Consider the following 6,089-nt stretch of genomic DNA (forward strand, 5'->3'; position numbering starts at 1 on the left):
ACGCTGCACAGTGAAGTTCATCTCCGTGTGCGGTCGACCGGTGCGGTCGACCGCCGCATAGTATTGTGCACAGTTGGTTTTTGCTGAGTGTTTCATGTGTTCGAGGGATTCCCTCGACTATCTGATACTAGTGTTCTCTGTTGCCATGAATCTAAGAATGGTAGGTGACCTGAGGGCACCAAATTTAGAATTTATACGTCGGGACGCGTGTGAAATTTGTATAAGTATATTTCTTCATACATCTCATTGATGATTTCTATATGGTCCACGTGTTGGGGAAACTATGTCACTTCAGTCCTCGTGTTGGACTATAATCCATTAAAGTCCTCGTGTTGGACTATAATCCATTTCAGTCCTCGTGTTGGACACGTACCTATTAGACCATGTGTTGACCATTTGTTAAGCTATGAGTGCGACACTTATCTGAATCAGGACATGACACTTATGTAAATTTTTGACCTTTGACACTTATTTGGTTATGACATAACACAGTATTTAAATTCTGAGATGGGTTGCTTTCCTCTTTATTCTTGTTTCTGTATTAGACTTTGGGTTTGGTATTTAGGGATTTACAATTTGAGATATAAGGTATATACATGAGGGTTTCCTTGTTTGGAGTATTTCGCTCGACGTACCTATGCTCGTGTTGTAAATTTCTAAATACTAAAACTTCTTTTTAGTTAAGAGTTATGAGCTTGAGACTTATTATATATTAATTGTATTTTCTTATACAACGAGCCCTTTTCCCTTAGGGTTGGTTGTGATGTTGCTCGCTAGCGCTTTGATGCTCGTTGTCCCTCCCCATTTCAGGTAACGAGCCAGGAGTCCGGAGAGTCGCAGGTTAATGGCGACACACTTTAGTGCCCAGTTGCTTATTTTTAGTTATGTTTTATTTGGAGCTCCACTTTAGATTTTTGTTAGTCATTTGAGGACTATATTCTAGATGTTGTAAAGGCGGTGTGCCTTATTTTCCTTTACTCAGACTTTCTGTATTTGATTAATGTGAGGAACTCCGGTTTATTTATTTAGACACTGACTTTGTATTTCTATTTGTGGGATGATGAGATATTAATGTGGTCACTATCATTTCCTCAGTTATTCCTTGTATTATCTTCTACTTGCTTTGTACCTGCACATGTTGTTGACTCTACTAGATAGATATTAATTGTGATGGTGAAATATGTTATTGCACGGTGTGGTGCAATGCAGGTTTGACATTCTTGGTTTCACCTTGGACTGCAGCCTTGTGTGAACCCAGGGGCGTCATAGTTGGTATCAGAGCTCTAGTTCTCGTATCCTTAGGATCATCCTGTGTCGAGTCGTGAAGCTAGGATAGAGTTTCTTAGGATTCATGTATAGAGTCCGTAAGGAATTCCTAGTATGAGTGAGGGCGATATATGCGTATATCTCAAAATTTGAGAAATTATTTATTTATTTATTTATTGACAACTACCTAGTGTAAATTCAAAGTATTTGTGTGAATACTATATGTTGTAAAAATTTCAATGTGATACGTTATTTATAAGGTCCATTGTGACTCATAAACTCTCATTTTCTTATGATCAGAGATAGATGACAGGACACAGTAGACCTCGTACCCGGAGGGCTAGCCAGGCAGAGTCACAGCAGACTCCATCAGAGCAGCAGCCAGCTCAATCCGAGCCTCAGCAGGCTCCACCCGACCCCCCCGGAGCCGCAGCAGGCTCCTTAGTATTTGGTGGACATCATGGCTCCTCTTATCGCCTGGATGACAGCCATTGAGGAGTTGGTGATGACTCATATAACACCACGGACACCACCACCACCGGTATCTCAGCAGCAGGGGATACATGTCGTTCCTGTCAGAGAGAGATCCCCAGGGATCACACCCGCAGCCATTCCTCTAGCAGTCCCAGATAGAGCCACAGAGCAGGAGGCTTGGCTCCGTATGGTGGAGAGGACCAAAAGATGAGGGCACCAGAGTTCCAGGGGTCACCAGACCCCCTTGCAGCCCATAAGTGGAAGGAGGATGTGAGCAACATACTTGACATACTCAGTGTAGATTCAGTACAGAAGCAGAGATTGGCATCCTATAGCCTGAAGGGAGATGCCGGGAGATGGTACCGACTTCAGTTTACCCCAGAGCAGAGGATGACCCTCACCTGGGAGGACTTCATATACTTCTTTGATGGGCAGTACATTTCTTCTGCAGCACGGACTGGGAAAGAGCTCGAGTTGTCCCGATTGACTCTGGGGGACAAGTCAGTGGCGGATTTTGAGAGCCGATTCATGGAGTTGCTACATTTTACGGGCATGTGGCAGATGGGAGAGCGTCAGGCCCAGATGTTCTTAGCAGGGCTTCGCCCTAATCTCCGATGGTACCTCGTGTCAAGGAGGTTTTATTCAGTTAGGGAGGTAGCTGAGGCTACCACTTCTCAGGAGATTGAGACTACTATGTTCCAGAAGGATAAGGAAGGGAAGGCCAAGACAGGACAGAGTGGGGATAAGAGCAAGAACAAGAGACCCTTTTCTGGACATCAGCAGCAGCATCAGGGCCCTTATAAAAGGGGACCCCAACAGGATCAGAGAGCGCATCAGCAGCGCAAGTTCCAGGGATCTTGTTTTAATTGTCACAAGGTCGGGCATAAGGCAACAGAGTGTCATAGCGCACCAGCAGGAGCCCAGCAGGGCAAGGGTCCGAGCCAGCAGTAGCAGCAGTGCTAGCAGGGTAGAGGTCAGGGCCAACAGAACAAGCTTGAGGCACCGCCAGCAGCTCAGAGGACTGAGGGGCAGATTCGAGCAGTTCAGGAGGTTCCTCAGGGGTAGATTGTCCCATATTCTCCATCTCCAGTAGCAGAGTTATCTGTTTCCACCTCTTTAGGTGAGGTATCGCTTCTGGAGAGCGTTTGTAGGAGGTGTACCGTCAGTCTAGACGAGTCGGAGTTCATAGTGGATTTGATAGTGTTGTTCATGTCCGAGTTTGATGTCATCCTTGGTATGGATTGGTTGTCTTCCTACCATATTAGTATTGACTATTTTGCGAAGACAGACAAGTTGCGAGTGTCCGACGGGTCCGAGATGATTGTAGCCACCTCTCAGGGCAACCGATTTGCGGAGTCATTTCTGGCGTACATCGAGGAGGTGATGCGACGGGATCAGGGTGCTGAGTTATTGGAGACTAGATTTGTCTCGGAGTATCAGGATGTCTTTCAGGACATACCTGGATTACCTCCAGTGAGAGAGGTGGAGTTCTGTATTGAGTTGCAGCCAGGCACAGCCCCGATATCCCGCGCACCCTATCGCATGGCACCAACTGAGATGAGGGAGCTTCAGACCCAGTTGGACGAGTTGTTAGCTCAGGGTTTTATTCGCCGAAGTCATTCTCCGTGGGGCGCACCGGTCCTCTTCGTGAAGAAGAAGGATGGTAGTATGAGATTATGCATAGATTATAGAGAGTTGAACAAGGTCACTATCCGGAATAGGTACCCACTACCTAGGATTGATGACTTGTTTGACCAGCTGCAGGGAGCGTAGTATTTCTCGAAGATTGATCTTCGTTCTGGCTATCATCAGCTGCGGGTTCGGGAGATGGATATTCCCAAGACCGCTTTTCTTACTCGATATGGGTCCTTCGAGTTCTTGGTCATGCCATTTGGGTTGACCAACGCACCCGCGGTATTCATGGATTTGATGAACCGGATTTTTCGTCCCTTCTTAGATCAGTTTGTGATCATCTTCATCGATGATATACTCATTTACTCAAGATCAGAGGCAGAACACGAGGAGCATCTACGAGTAGCTTTGAGGACTCTGCAGGAGCATCAGTTGTATGCTAAGTTCATCAAGTGTGAGTTTTGGCTTTCAGAAGTTAGATTTCTTGGCCATGTTATCAGTAGGGAGGGTATAGCAGTGGACCCAGCTAAGGTCGCAGCAGTTCTTGATTGGGAGCCACCGAAGATGGTGACAGAGATTCGCAGCTTTCTGGGCTTAGCAGGCTATTACAGGAAGTTCATTCAGGACTTCTCGAAGATTTTGACACCGGTTACCCGCCTTACGAAGAAGGGTGTATAGTTCATATGGAGCATGGAGTGCCAGAAGGCCTTTGATATTTTGAAGGCTAAGTTGACTACAGCGCCGGTTCTGACTATTCCGAGCAGTGACAGGACATTCGTTGTGTATACAGATGCATCATTGGTAGGCCTAGGAGGCGTATTGATACAGACTCAGAGGGTAGTAGCCTATATCTCATGGCAGTTGAGGGTGCATGAGGAGAACTATCCCACTCATGACTTGGAGTTAGTAGCGGTGGTATTTGCACTGAAGTCATGGAGGCACTACTTATATGGAGTACAGTTTGAATTATTCACAGACCACCAGAGTCTGAAGTACCTCTTTTCCCAGAAGGAACTCAATCAGAGACAGCGGAGGTGGGTTGAGTTTATTAAGGACTACGAGTTCGCGATCCAGTATCATTCGGGAAAGGCGAACGTCGTAGCAGATGCATTAAGCAGGAAGCATCGACCTTGGATTTCGTCTTTGAGGTGTTCACTACATCGGGATCTTATCACTCTTAGCCAGTTTGATTTTAGACCCGAGGTTGGAGGAACCAGTGCATTTTTGGGAGCTGTGACAGTGCAGCCATCTTGGAGTGACAGAGTTGTCAGAGCTCAGTTGGGAGACTCTTGGATTCAAATCCGAAAGGAGGAGATTTCCAAAGAGCCTAAGACTGATTGGACCATTGGAGCTGACGGAGGTCTACGGATGAAGGGTAGATTGGTTGTGCCAGCCAGTACAGAGTTGAGTTATTTATTGAGGCACACCGTACTCGGTACACAGTGCATCCAGGAACCACCAAGATGTACAAGGACTTGAAGAGATATTTCTGGTGGAGCGGTATGCGTAGAGAGATTACAGACTATGTGGCTAGATGTTTTACCTGTCAGCAGGTGAAGGCAGAGCATCTGAGACCGGCGGGGACACTTCAGCCTTTACCCATTCCAGAGTGGAAGTGGGCAGACATTTCCATGGATTTTATTGTGGGGTTTCCGAAGTCGAAGAAGGGGAATGATTCTGTCTGGGTGATAGTGGACCGGTTGACGAAGTCAGCACATTTTATTCCAGTGAGGACCACTTATACAGCCGAGGCTTATGCGAAGATCTTCATTAGGGAGATAGTTCAACTTCACGGAGTTCCGGACACGATCGTATCGGATCGAGGATCGGTTTTCACTTCACATTTTTGGAGGAGTTTCCAGGACTCATTTGGCAGCAGGCTATCTTATAGCAGTGTATTCCACCCCTAGACGGATGGTCAGACAGAGAGGGTAAATCAGGTGTTGGAGGACATGTTGCGGGCATGTGTCATTGACTTCCAAGGCAACTGGGAGGATCATATTCCATTAGTAGAATTCGCTTATAACAACAGTTATCAGGCGACGATCGGTATGGCTCCATATGAGGCATTGTACGGGAGGCCCTGTAGATCGCCGATATGTTGGGCAGAGCCAGAGGACAGCTTGATGCTTGGGCCAGAGCTAGTGAGGCAGACTACCGAGAAGGTAGCATTGATCAGGGAGCAAATTCTAGCCGCTCAGAGTCGGCAGAAGAGTTATGCAGATAAGAGGCGAAGACCCTTGGAGTTTCAGGTAGGAGACTCAGTCATGCTGAAGGTATCGCGTATGAAAGGCGTAAAGCGATTTGGGCGACGGGGGAAGCTTGCGCCGAGATACATTGGATCATTTCAGATTCTGGAGCGTGTTGGAGTTGTGTCATACAGACTAGACCTTCCAGCATCGATGTCTAGTATACACAATGTATTTCATGTTTCTATGCTCAAGAAACACTTGCATGATGAGGAGCAGCAGCGAGTATTAGATGCACCAGAGATTGAGCTTCAGGAGGATTTGACTACTATTGAGATTCCAGTTTGTATACTTGCCAGAGAGGACAAGAGACTCAGGAATAAGGTGATTCCCTTAGTAAAAGTTCAGTGGAACCGAGGAGGCATTGAGGAGATTTCTCGTGAGCGCGAAGAGGACATGCATCGCGACTACCCACACTTGGTTGAGCAGGTAAATTAATTCTTATTATGTTATATATCTTACTTTATG

General features: G+C 46.5%; 1 pseudogene; it reads left to right on the forward strand.

Moving 5' to 3' along the window:
* The window catches only part of LOC109836797, a 7,539-nt pseudogene extending 1,717 nt beyond the window's left edge, over positions 1–5,822 (forward strand).

This window comes from Asparagus officinalis, chromosome 1, assembly GCF_001876935.1.
Source record: "Asparagus officinalis chromosome 1, Aspof.V1, whole genome shotgun sequence".
NCBI classification, from domain to species: domain Eukaryota; kingdom Viridiplantae; phylum Streptophyta; class Magnoliopsida; order Asparagales; family Asparagaceae; genus Asparagus; species Asparagus officinalis.